Below are 12,975 nucleotides of genomic sequence, written 5' to 3' on the forward strand. Positions count from 1 at the left end.
AGATCAGGTTCAAACCTTAAGGTTTGTGCCAGAAAAGTTTGCAAGCTTATTATGTAAATACATACACCTCTACAATGACTTTTAGGATAGTCTGGTCAAGCCAGAATATCCTAATAACTGCATGCAATATCATGAGGCTTCAACACATACAAAACTGTGTCACTGCAATTTAGCATGTGCTTCTATGTGCATTATTTGGTACTTGCATAATGAGTATTTTTGAAAGAAATTCTAAGAGTTATGGAAAGATACTTTGAATCTCCAGTTTTGCAAATTAGAAATTGTCTACGTATACTTTGCTTTCATATTACAGCAGTCTAACTTTCTAATTAAAAATTACTTTGGTATAATACGTTTCAGAGCACTAGAGAGAGAGAGAGAGAGAATGTTTACTTGGCAACTATATTGCTGCTTTCTGTATTATTCCTCCATCCTCATTCATCTTCTACACAAGAAGAGTTTCTGTAAACATTTCTCTTCTGATGGTGCCCTGGAGCTGATGTCAAAGTATGTTGCTGTTAGATTTCACTATCTAAGAGATTTAAGATCTTTTACTTCATTATGAAAGGAGGAAAATACTGGATTCCACTGCAGACCTAAAACCAAAAAACCCTACAACTTCCACCCTTCCCACCCCAAAAAAACCCCAGCCCCCCTCCCCCCCCGCAGATGAAATTAATCTAATGCAGCTGATAGCACTAAGAATCCTGATCTCCTTACTCAAAACTCCAATGAAGTCAATGAGATTTTTCACCAAGAAGCAGAACAAACTGAGGAAACTATGATGAAAAAGGGAGCTACCAAAGTCATTTTTATGCTGTTAAGTTTATTAACAAGATGGCCTTACTCCTGGGCCTCAGAAGACAGCAGGAGACCTCTGAGGGGATGTCATATCCAACTAGCAATTCCTCCTCATATGGACAGGAATAGCCACGCATGTTTTATCCTGAAAGGAAAGACTAGTCAGTAAACAAAGTAAAAGCTTACTCCCTAACATCACAAACTATTAAGCAGCATCTGACTCAAGCTATCATCAGGGCAACATACTGCCGTGCACAGCAAAGCCATTCAACAGAAATGACATACAAATCCCATTCCAGAATACAGACTACAGGCCTGATTCTATTCTCACTGCAGTCAATGGGAGTCTTGCCATCAACTATAATGAGAGCAGGACTAACCCTATCCATTGTTTCTACAGCTTGGTTGCTTTACAGATAATGTAAGAATTGGCAGGTGACAACTGAGGAAGATAGCAGCACAGAGTAAAAGATATGAGCTAGCAATCTTAAATGGATACATGCACACACAACCCAGCTGATCCATTCTCTCACAGTAGTCTCCCAAAATTGACATGGGATTGCACAAAATGTAATCAGTAACATAATGAGTGCTGGTAGTTACGCTACAGCAGTGGCAGTGTTAACAAAGCTTGATGTGCAAAAATCCCTACTACAATATGATTAGAAATGGTATCCTTGGAAAGCACTCAAAAAAAAATGAAATATGCCCATCTGCATCATACAAGAGATTAGGTATTCCCAAACAAACGAGTTTGAATGTGTGCAGTTTTGAGCTATTACAAATAAGCAGGAATCCTAGAAATATGTTTGCCAAAAAAAAAAAAAAAAAAAAAAGAAGTTTTTACAGAGACTCTTTAGTTTTTACATTTTGTAAAAAAACAAACAGTGAAACCATGATTTATCCAGTCTAATTGAGACCAGGGCCAAATCAGATAATCAAAAATTCTGATAATCAGAAGAATGGGCAAAGAGCTTTCTATCTCTTATTTTAAGATGGGGAGCTTGGGCAGTCAGCCTCAGGCAGCTGGTGGTTCAGTTAATACAACGAGTTGGATAACAGAGGCTCAGATAAACATTGTGTTCAACTGATTTCTGTATATATTATGGCTAGGGAAACTAAAGTTCAGTGTTTCACTTTAATTGCAGAAAGACACAGATATTTATGGGATTTTATCAGAGTATTGGGGAGGGTCGGTGTTTTCCACAGAAAACTGGGATTCCTGCTAATAAGTAATGGTATGGCATTACCAAACTAATTACCAAGATTCACTACATCGTGGGAAGTTCAGTCACTCTTCCTATTTACAGGAAGATATTATCCAGTCTTCTCTTATATGGACATTATAGTTCATGTGGTATTTCTCCTTGCCCACCTCATAAAGTGTGATATATGCCGGATGTTCCCTTTCACTTCAGGGGCAACTGCTTGTCACTGACATTCAATGTGCATCATTTAATATAGTTATAAGAAATAAAAAGGGAGTGTGTGTACGCAATCATGGTTGGATGTCAGTGACATGTTCGCCCTCCATGTGATAAAACCACTGCCTTGATCCAACCCTGGATCCAGATTCAGGATGCTGAAAATGCATGTAGCCTTCTCCTAAAAAAATAAAAATGGGGGCTCCAGGATAGGATTGATATATTGAGCATTATGTGATCATGACACCAATTTGGACCCTCACCTTAAACTGGCACAACAGTATTGGCAACTCCAAGCATTCAAAAAATCATGAGATTTTTTAAAAAAATTACGTTTACAGTACTGTTTGCCTTCTAGTTTTGGGGCCTTTTCGAGCTTTTGTTCACAAGTACAAGGGCTAGAAACTTTTTTTTAAATGACAGCAGAGATTCTCATGTAATCACATGACCCTAAGTATCTTAAAAAAAAAAAGACCAAATATCACAAGCTTGTTTAAGTCACAACAGTGAGCTAGACTGTAGATCCCTACTAGCTCGTCCAAGAAACATATGTGGAACATAGAAAACATCCCCAAACCTGCCATTGTGATGTTAATTCCAGATTACTGGAGTCACCACCACTGTCAGATGAGGAGGAGAAGAGTGTTCATGGCCTAGCATGGGAGTGATCTTCCACTGCTTTTGGTAATGATGTGATGGAGGATGAAGAGGCCCCAACTCCAACCTCTGAAAAAAGGGAAAAACTCCTAAGGGAATAGAAATGCAAAAATAGGAGCATCTACACAAACATTCACTTGTTTCCTCTTCACACCCTATCCTGGCTTAAATGCACCCCATCCAGAAGCCACAAATGTTATCAACCCTGCAATCAAGTTTACACAGCCATCTGAGACGACTCCTCTCCTTCCCTCTTCAGAGAGTTACGAAGGAACAACATGGAACAGGTTTGCTTCAGGAGAAAGAAGAAGCTGAAACAGAGCTACTGGTCTCTCTATATATTAGCAACCTGAAAACTACCTTGTGTTCAACCACATAACTTTCAATGGCATACCAGCACAGAAACATCATCCACTCTAAAATTTAACCCCTCCAATGCTCGAGAGCATACAACCCCTATACCAAAGCTAAGGGCCAGCAACACAAGAGCAGAGTCAGAAACTGCTACATGTAGCAAAAGCTGACACAAGGCAAAATTTGCTATCTTCACTTCTCTCAGTCAAGCAGCAAATTATAATAGGAGGGTTGTCCTTGTCAGAATTTGCTGCTCCTCACTTTTCCCCATCCTTGTGATGTCAGTTTTGAATAAAATTTGACAATGCTGCCCCATGGAGCTAGCAATAGCAACTGGCAATGGTTCAGTAACAGTGCTGCCATAATAAGCAGACATGAGGAACGACAGAGACTGGGCCATTGTTTGTGCGTGTTCTACAGATTCAAATTCCGGCACTTATCTGCATGCACTCCAGCTGCCATTAACTATGTTAGATTTAACTTTATAGAATTGAAGAGATGTGTCTGTGATACGAGATGCACGTATGTACCTTGAGGGATCAAACAGGTCTCATTTCAGCACTGAGTTCTGCATGCTTTGTCAGTCTGGGATGGTTTGTGTGTGGCAAGCTCAGTGTTTAAGTGTGGGTAGCTCCTGTTTGTTTAGCTGAACCTAAGCCCAAGTTTTGCTGGAGCAAAGAGAAAGAGTTAGACTTAGTTATATAATGTTCATGTGCTGCATTCCCAAAATATGCTGCAGCATCTCTAAGGATAAAGGATAACAATGTGTGTTATTGGGGCATTACTAAAAGGGAGGAAAGATATGGTCACATTGCAAGGGTGCCACATACCTTAACTTTGTACTTCCTGTTTTTAGAGGTTTAAGTTTAGCTACTTTCTGCACTCTGGAAAGGCATGAAGCAGCACTGGGCAACCTTCATTCTGCATTAACAAAGTTTTTAGGCAGTTAATTTCCTTGGGCTTGGGTTTTTTTGGTTTTTCTTTTTAAATATACAATTTCTTAGCATCTCCATAACCCAGCTCTCCCTCTCCACTGCCTCTGGCTAGTTGGCAATAATTATTACCACAATCACCGAAGACAATGTTGCATGTTAATCCCTTTACTATCCAACATCATTTCCCCAGGTCAGGGGCCTCCAGTCTCTGCCTGTTTAGCAAGTTGGTCTTACCTGCTCCCCATGCCAGAGCAGATATCAGCAGAGATCCTGCAAGTTAAGAAGCTGGGGAGAGGATGCAGGAACTAACATGGAGTCAGGCCTATTTTTTAGAAGGAAAAATAAATATGGAGGGCATGTCTGGATCCCTCCTATGCACCCCATACTTCCCTGCACAACTCTGACCTCCCTCTTCCTTTAGCAGCAGCATGAGGAAGGGCGAGTCTGGAGCACCTTCCTCACTGCAGGAGGCACCATGATTTAACCCTAATTTTTTTTTTCCCCTCCTTACATTTTTTACCTGTAATATGAAGTTGCTCTAAGACAATTATTCACTGGAAACATTCAGTCTTATTTATATGGTCAAATATATAGGAAATATATAAACCATTTTCATTTGTAATGCGAAGCAATTTTGGCTAAGGGAGGATAAGTTACTATAATTTGAAATCATTGGTTGACAATTTGTTCATCTCAAAGTATTCATTATTTAGCTTAATTTTTCCCCACACTAACATTTTGTTATGGTACAGCTATACTGTTGCAGTTCCAATAAAATATTAATCGGGTCTAATCACTCAGTAGGCCTGTTTTTGGACCTATGTTTCATACACCACGATAGATACATCAATGAAAACCCCTAGTAAAGATACGCTGCAGCAGTGTAATCTTGATCTGGTGTAGTTCACAGCATGCCTGTTTTTAAAGGTCATGATTACCTACAGTGCATTACAAAGACACAAGAACTTTGCAATGTTGCTGCTACATTGACATTGGTAAACCATTTGAACAGGAAAAAAATAAGTTAAACTAGAGTTATGACATTTTTCAGAGTAGCAGCCGTGTTAGTCTGTATTCGCAAAAAGAAAAGAAGTACTTGTGGCACCTTAGAGACTAACAAATTTATTTGAGCATAAGCTTTCATGAGCTACAGCTCACTTCATCAGATGCATTCAGTGGAAAATACAGTGGGGAGATGATTTATATACACAGAGAACATGAAACAATGGGTGTTATCATATCACTGTAAGGAGAGCGATTACTTAAGATGAGCTATTACTAGTGTAACCCTTCTGCCCGTCAGAGTTGGCAGCAACAAGGGCCGGGTTCAGTATTCCATTCCAATAACATAATGCAAAACCAGCTCGAGCCCCCACCCAGTGACCTGGGACAAATCTATACCACCCCCAATGGACGCCTCCAAGAGGCAATACTTCCCCTCTTGCAAGCACAGAGCCTGAGTGTAGCAAAAAGCCTTTTAATAACAGAGAAACAATGTGGCATTACGTTGGGGAAACACCACCAACAGGATTCATAACACAACCCATGAGCAAAAACCCCACCCCAAGTAAATTGGGCCGTGTCCTTTCCCTTTGGTTCTTGAGTCCAGCAAACCAAAATCATCCAAAGTCCCAAAAGTCCAACGACCCAAAAGTCTCTGTCCCTGGTCAGGGCAGCCCTAGAGTTTGAAAGTTTATCTGCAGAGTTTTGCCTCCCAACCTGGGTGGAGATGGGGGTGGAGGGGGGTAAGGGGTACCTTACATGGTCCAAAGCTGATTGCCTCACCTCTCCATGGGACTCCACTGTGCCAGCCGCCCCCCATGAGCTGCTTCAGGCATCCCACAGACTGCAATGCTCCACAAGCTGCTCTGCTCACCATCCCACAAACTGCTCCGCCATATATCTTCAGGCTCCCCCTGCTACTTAACACAACGCTCAGTGATTTCAGCTCTTAGTAAGTTTAGCTCTTTTGTGATTTCAGCCTGTAGTAGGGGAGCCTCAATGCTGGTGCACCATTAGCCCAAAGTGAATTCAGTCAGCAGCCTGTAACTAGATTAGATTCCTAATAGAATCAAAATTAGCTCTGATATTCCACAATGGAGAGAGGAATAATTGCAATTGGCATGTAAGGCCCTCACCAGGGGGCCCATACCACCAAGCATTAATGCCTGTCCCCAGCCTCTCTCTCTACTGGGTTTTGGAACCCAAGACCCTTGCCTAGCGAGTACTGCTTAGTTGATGGTGAGTCCCTCCATCACAACAAAAGGCCGAGTACAGTTCCACTATCCTTGATTCACAATCAAGTTTACTCCTGCCCCAGTAACAGAGAAACTGGGGCTCCTACAGCAGCCAGTAACCATCTAGGTAGGGTGGGTGTGCCTAGGTTTTCCACAACCCACCATGACTCACCACCAGATGTCAGGGTAGAGCTCATCCTGACTCTGCTTACATCAGCAGAGGGGGGGCATAACTTAGTTACAGGTAAACAATGACATGCATCTGAATAGAGTTAATCAAGAGAAGGGATGGTGTGCTAAGGGCAATTTGTAATAAAATAGCATTTTAAAAACAAATTACAAATTTAAAAGTAAAATAAATGGCAAGATGTAACACTTACAGTGGCCGTGTTAGTCTGTATTCGCAAAAAGAAAAGGAGTACTTGTGGCACTGTAGAGACTAACAAATTTATTTGAGCATAAGCTTTCATGAGCTACAGCTCACTTCATCAGTGGGTAACAGGAAATGGAGTCCCATATAGGCTCACCGAATGGTAGTTAAGCCAAAGCTGACACTGCCGTCAGGCTCACTACAGTCATGTTATGCCTGCGGAGGCGTTCTCCTCACACGAACCCAGGCAGAGTTGTGACCAGTTTTAGGGTGATGGTCGTGTCAGGGAACCAACTTTTTTTGGCCACTCAGTACCTTATTTCAGGCTGCAACACGTCGGCATAGGGCTATACTACACTTCTAAGGCCACTAATCTGGGGCACAGGTGCTAAGGCGGCACAGCCAGCCAGGAGCACCTGCCCCGCTGGCGACCACTGCAGGTGGCTCACCCCATCTATGGGAACTTCAAACCACTCCGCAGGGCTCTCCTCCCTGCCACCCCATGTCCACCTTTGTTACCCCCAGCTCCCGCCCCTCTGCCCCCTCCTTCCACCCAGGGCCGGCTCTACAGGTTTTGCAGCCCCAAGCAGCGAAAGAAGACTACCGCCGCGGACGGCAAAAGAAAAGCTGCCGGCCCTGCTTCCACCCTCGGGGCAAGCTGCACCCATCCCCCTCCCTCTTTCTCTCCCCTTAGCCCCCCTCCATAGCAGCAGCCGGTCTGAGGGCCAGTAAGGGGAGGCTTCGGCAGACGTTACTGAGCATACGCAGTAACCCTTCCAGGGAATAGCGGTCCTGATACCACAATAATGGGAGCGGGGGTGGTGGCGCAACCCTCCCCAGCGCTCCCAAGTCCCGCCAGCCGCCTCCCGCGCTCAAGGGCGGGTGAGCCCCCCGCCCCCCCGCCAGCCGCCTCCCGCGCTCAAGGGCGGGTGAGCCCACCCCGTCAGCCCCGCCTCCGCGCTCAAGGGAGGGTGACACCCCCGCCAGCCGCCTCCCGCGATCAAGGGCGGGTGAGCCCCCCGCCGACAGCCAGCCGCCTCCCACGCGCTTCAAGGCGGGTGAGCCCCCCGCCCCCCGCAGCCGCCTCCCGCGCTCAAGGGCGGGTGAGCCCCAGACCCCAGCCAGCCGCCTCCGCGCTCAAGGGCGGGTGAGCCCCCCGCCAGCCGCCTCCCGCGCTCAAGGGCGGGTGAGCCCCCCGCCAGCCGCCTCCCGCGCTCAAGGGCGGGTGAGCCCCCCGCCAGCCGCCTCCCGCGCTCAAGGGCGGGTGAGCCCCCCGCCCCCCCGCCAGCCGCCTCCCGCGCTCAAGGGCGGGTGAGCCCCCCCCGCCAGCCGCCTCCCGCGCTCAAGGGCGGGTGAGCCCCCCCCGCCAGCCGCCTCCCGCGCTCAAGGGCGGGTGAGCCCCCCCCGCCAGCCGCCTCCCGCGCTCAAGGGCGGGTGAGCCCCCCCCGCCAGCCGCCTCCCGCGCTCAAGGGCGGGTGAGCCCCCCCCGCCAGCCGCCTCCCGCGCTCAAGGGCGGGTGAGCCCCCCCCGCCAGCCGCCTCCCGCGCTCAAGGGCGGGTGAGCCCCCCGCCCCCCCCGCCAGCCGCCCCCCGCGCTCAAGGGCGGGTGAGCCCCCCGCCCCCCCACCAGCCGCCTCCCGCGCTCAAGGGCGGGTGAGCCCCCCGCCCCCCACGCTCAAGGGCGGGTGAGCCCCCCGCCCCCCACGCTCAAGGGCGGGTGAGCCCCCCGCCCCCCCGCCAGCCGCCTCCCGCGCTCAAGGGCGGGTGAGCCCCCCGCCCCCCCGCCAGCCGCCTCCCGCGCTCAAGGGCGGGTGAGCCCCCCGCCCCCCCGCCAGCCGCCTCCCGCGCTCAAGGGCGGGTGAGCCCCCCGCCCCCCCCGCCAGCCGCCTCCCGCGCTCAAGGGCGGGTGAGCCCCCCACCCCCCCCGCCAGCCGCCTCCCGCGCTCAAGGGCGGGTGAGCCCCCCGCCCCCCCCGCCAGCCGCCTCCCGCGCTCAAGGGCGGGTGAGCCCCCCGCCCCCCCCGCCAGCCGCCTCCCGCGCTCAAGGGCGGGTGAGCCCCCCGCCCCCCCCGCCAGCCGCCTCCCGCGCTCAAGGGCGGGTGAGCCCCCCCCCGCCAGCCGCCTCCCGCGCTCAAGGGCGGGTGAGCCCCCCCCCGCCAGCCGCCTCCCGCGCTCAAGGGCGGGTGAGCCCCCCCCCGCCAGCCGCCTCCCGCGCTCACGGGCGGGTGAGCCCCCCCCCGCCAGCCGCCTCCCGCGCTCAAGGGCGGGTGAGCCCCCCCCGCCAGCCGCCTCCCGCGCTCAAGGGCGGGTGAGCCCCCCCCCGCCAGCCGCCTCCCGCGCTCAAGGGCGGGTGAGCCCCCCCCCGCCAGCCGCCTCCCGCGCTCAAGGGCGGGTGAGCCCCCCCCCGCCAGCCGCCTCCCGCGCTCAAGGGCGGGTGAGCCCCCCCCCGCCAGCCGCCTCCCGCGCTCAAGGGCGGGTGAGCCCCCCGCCAGCCGCCTCCCGCGCTCAAGGGCGGGTGAGCCCCCCCGCCAGCCGCCTCCCGCGCTCAAGGGCGGGTGAGCCCCCCGCCCCCCCGCCAGCCGCCTCCCGCGCTCAAGGGCGGGTGAGCCCCCCGCCCCCCCCCGCCAGCCGCCTCCCGCGCTCAAGGGCGGGTGAGCCCCCCCCGCCAGCCGCCTCCCGCGCTCAAGGGCGGGTGAGCCCCCCGCCCCCCGCGCTCAAGGGCGGGTGAGCCCCCCGCCAGCCGCCTCCCGCGCTCAAGGGCGGGTGAGCCCTCGCCGCTACTGACACGCCTGCGCCCTACCTTCGGGCCGCTCGCAGGCCTCAGCCCCGCGCATGGGCGGTGGGTGAACCTCCCACTTCCGGGAGACGAGGCCGCAGACTCACCCATGGCCCCGCCCGCCGTGGTGGGAGGAGCCGCGGAGGCTAGCCGCGGGGTCGCGGGGCCGAGTGGCGGGTCACCCTCTCCCCGGCCGGCCTATATAGTTAGGCGGCAGCGACATGGGGAATTTGAGAATCTCGGTGGCACTTAAGCGTGGGACGCAGATGCCTAATTGGCTCGCTAGACGCCTGTGTTGCCGTGTGGACCTATCCCATAGTGCTTGCTCGCCTGTCTCGCTCCCTTGACTTTAATTCCAGCCTCCCGGTGTGACTTAATACCCGTATCCCAGGTTTCAGAGTTGCAGCCGTGTTAGTCTGTATTCGCAAAAAGAAAAGGAGGACTTGTGGCACCTTAGAGACTAACCAATTTATTAGAGCATAAGCTTTCGTGAGCTACAGCTCACTTCATCGGATGTACCCGTATCCCATTGACTTCAAATTGACTACTCATGTTAGTCAGCACTCCTGAGACTGATAAGTGTTTGAAGGCTTAGTCCCAAAGTTACAGTACTAACATACTAAAATGTGTTGCTGTCTTGAAGAAAAACATTGCATCCCATTATCAAAATCCAGAGAGGTCTGAACAAAGGCCCGGATCCAAATATTGAGTCACTTGGATTCACAGCTGAATCACAATTTTGCAACTGGCTCCTATCTCTTTCTGTACAGTGCTATCTGTTTAATGGGCTTAACCAAATATCTGAATACAAACACCCTCAAACTATGGGAAAATTTGGCTCAGAGCCAAACTACATCTTGGACTCGTCTGTAGGTAAAAGGACAACATCAGGGTACTTGTCATCTTTTCATAAATGTTGCTTATAGCTAAAGGCAATTAAATAGACCTAAAAAGCCGTAAGTGGCTTAGGAGCTATAGGCTACATTCACAAAAGGCCCTAGATCAGTGGCTAAACAGTTTGTTTACATTGACTGTCCCTCAAGCACGGCCGCCCACAGCTCCCAGTAGCCGCTGTTCCCAGCCAATGGGAGCTGTGGGCGGCTGTGCCTCAGGGACAGTCAATGTAAACAAACTGTCTCGTGGCCCACCAGCGGATTACCTTGATGGGCCGCAGGTTGCCCACCACTGTCTTAGATGCTTAAATCTCAGCATCAGACGCCACTGGTATTTAGAAACCCTGTAGGTACCTCCGTTTTTGCCTCTGAACATACATACTGCAGAATCAATCTGGATGCCTAAGTTCCAGTGCAATGGACAACCAGGGGAAGATAGGCACTCCTTCACCTAACTTGGCTTTGGGGCCCAATATACTAAGCAGCCTTGGCACTTGCTTATGGGATTGGGCCCGGCACACAAGCTCACCCACACAACTGTGATGTAGAGGATGCCCATAACTTTAGGGCATTCACCCTTGTTCAAGTTTCCCCTCCATCTGAGTGGGAAAAGAGATTTGAACAGAGATCTGCCATCTCTTAGGGGAGTGACCTAATTATTGCACTATGGGATAGTTTGATGTGTTGAAGCTGTTCCACTGTGGATAAATAATTAAAGTGTCATTGGAGTAGGGAAACCACTTCCTGAATTTCCTATATGGTGGCTAAGTGCTCTGACTGCCAGGCTATAGAGTCATTCTCTTTCACTGGCCCAATGATTCTAAAGTTGGGAGTAGCTATGCTTAGCATTGCCATGCCTAAATTTCTGTCTCACTGCGCTTTAGTGAATTCTCCTCTGCTTACTAGATGTTTTCTATGAAGGTCCCTTCACTTTAAATTCACTTCCCACCTACAAAGCTTTGCTATTCTCTCTCTCTCTCTAGGTTATGAAGACAGATGAGCATTATGACAGTAAAAAGAAAAGGAGTACTTGTGGCACCTTAGAGACTAACAAATTTATTAGAACATAAGCTTTCGTGAGCTACAGCTCACTTCATCGAATGCATCCGATGAAGTGAGCTATAGCTCATGAAAGCTTATGCTTTAATAAATTTGTTAGTCTCTAAGGTGCCACAAGTACTCCTTTTCTTTTTGCGAATACAGACTAACACGGCTGCTACTCTGAAACCTGTCATTATGACAGTAGTTAGTGGTGGAAGAGGGAGCAATTTCTTTCAATCTTTATTTTGGCTGCCTATTGACAGTTAGGGGTCTGGCACAATTACTGAAGTAAGGATGATAATAAAAGGAGCTGTAATAACAAGTGTAGTTAAAATTATGTCTAGAGCAACGGATAGTTCCTTTTCATGTTAATGAATCAAAATAAATTAAATCATATGTAATATTTTAAGACTATCACCTTGAGTGGCTCTATAATTTCAAAGAAATTATGAGGAAAAACTAGGACTTGCTTTGTCTATTAGGACCTGAGAATCAAAGTTTTATTTATTTGAAAGCACACCACAAAATTGTATAATTCTAAAGGGAAACATAGGCCTAATCCTCTCAGGTGTTGACACCTTCTGAAAGGTAGTGGGAACCCTAACACCTACAACAGAGTTCATAACTAAGGGTGCTCAGCACATTACAAGATCAGGCTCAGAGTTATCTGAAAAGGGTGTAGCCCAAGCTTTGGAATTTTCTATGTAAATAATAATTAGCCTTGGGCCAAGGAGGTGTGTTTGGCTTGAACATAGGCTGCTGGTCAACATGCAGATATCCCCTGGCTAGGATTTGGGTTTACATTTGACAGCACCAAAATCTCATGAACTGTTCTGGAGAGATTTCTGTCACCTTGGCCTGCATCTGAACCAGATTTGGAAAATAGGCTCCGTCCAGTTTTGAGATTGCAGTTGAGTCCCAATTCCACTAATAATGAAAACACTGAACATTTGTAAAAGAAAGCTAGAGATTATGTATTGTATTTAGGTGGAGATAAATGGTAACCCTAACTACTAATACTTCTGGCTGTTCCATATAGTTTTAAATTATTGTGACATTTAAAAAGAGCACCAGGGAAGATCACTGAAGTCAATCAGACTTATACCAGGTTTGATCCCTATGTAGATCCACAGAAAGTTCTGGAAAACTATGAGTGTCATACTGTTTAGAAACAATTAGTCTCTCTTGATTTCCCTCCCCTCCCCTCACCTTGTTCCATTGCCTAGCATATTGGTGCAAACACAAAATCTTTATTTGCTGTAACATCACAACTTGTTGCTGTGGGCGTGATTATACAGAAACAAACAGAAGATTATGATTTCCAGCAAATTTGCATCTTATCAAGGGCTATATCATAAAGTAGGTGTAGGTGCTCTGAGAGGCAGAGCATCTTTATAAACAATTAGACACAAACATAACAAATTTGCTGTTTGTGACTATAACTTCCTCAGCAACCAATGCTGATGTCACAATCAAAGATGATGCCTTC

At 49.0% G+C, this 12,975-nt stretch overlaps 1 protein-coding gene across 25 annotated transcripts in view; it reads right to left on the reverse strand.

Annotated features, from left to right (window-relative positions):
* The window catches only part of B3GALNT1 (beta-1,3-N-acetylgalactosaminyltransferase 1 (globoside blood group)), a 52,257-nt gene that overhangs the window by 6,725 nt on the left and 32,557 nt on the right, over positions 1-12,975 (reverse strand). For 4 of the 25 annotated variants that reach the window (XM_043492380.1, XM_043492383.1, XM_043492378.1 and 1 more), the window contains 2 exons: positions 2,807-2,951; positions 876-946 (listed from right to left, as the gene is read on the reverse strand). The gene's annotated coding sequence lies outside the window, so the exon portion shown is untranslated. Of the gene's footprint in view, positions 1-393; positions 533-847; positions 947-2,802; positions 2,972-3,766; positions 3,905-4,066; positions 4,158-4,405; positions 5,167-5,956; positions 7,316-9,576; positions 9,746-12,975 lie in introns of those variants that run through there. The other 21 variants (XM_043492388.1, XM_043492393.1, XM_043492392.1 and 18 more) reach the window with 21 other exon arrangements.

Source organism: Dermochelys coriacea, chromosome 9, assembly GCF_009764565.3.
Source record: "Dermochelys coriacea isolate rDerCor1 chromosome 9, rDerCor1.pri.v4, whole genome shotgun sequence".
Classification (NCBI taxonomy): Eukaryota; Metazoa; Chordata; order Testudines; family Dermochelyidae; genus Dermochelys; species Dermochelys coriacea.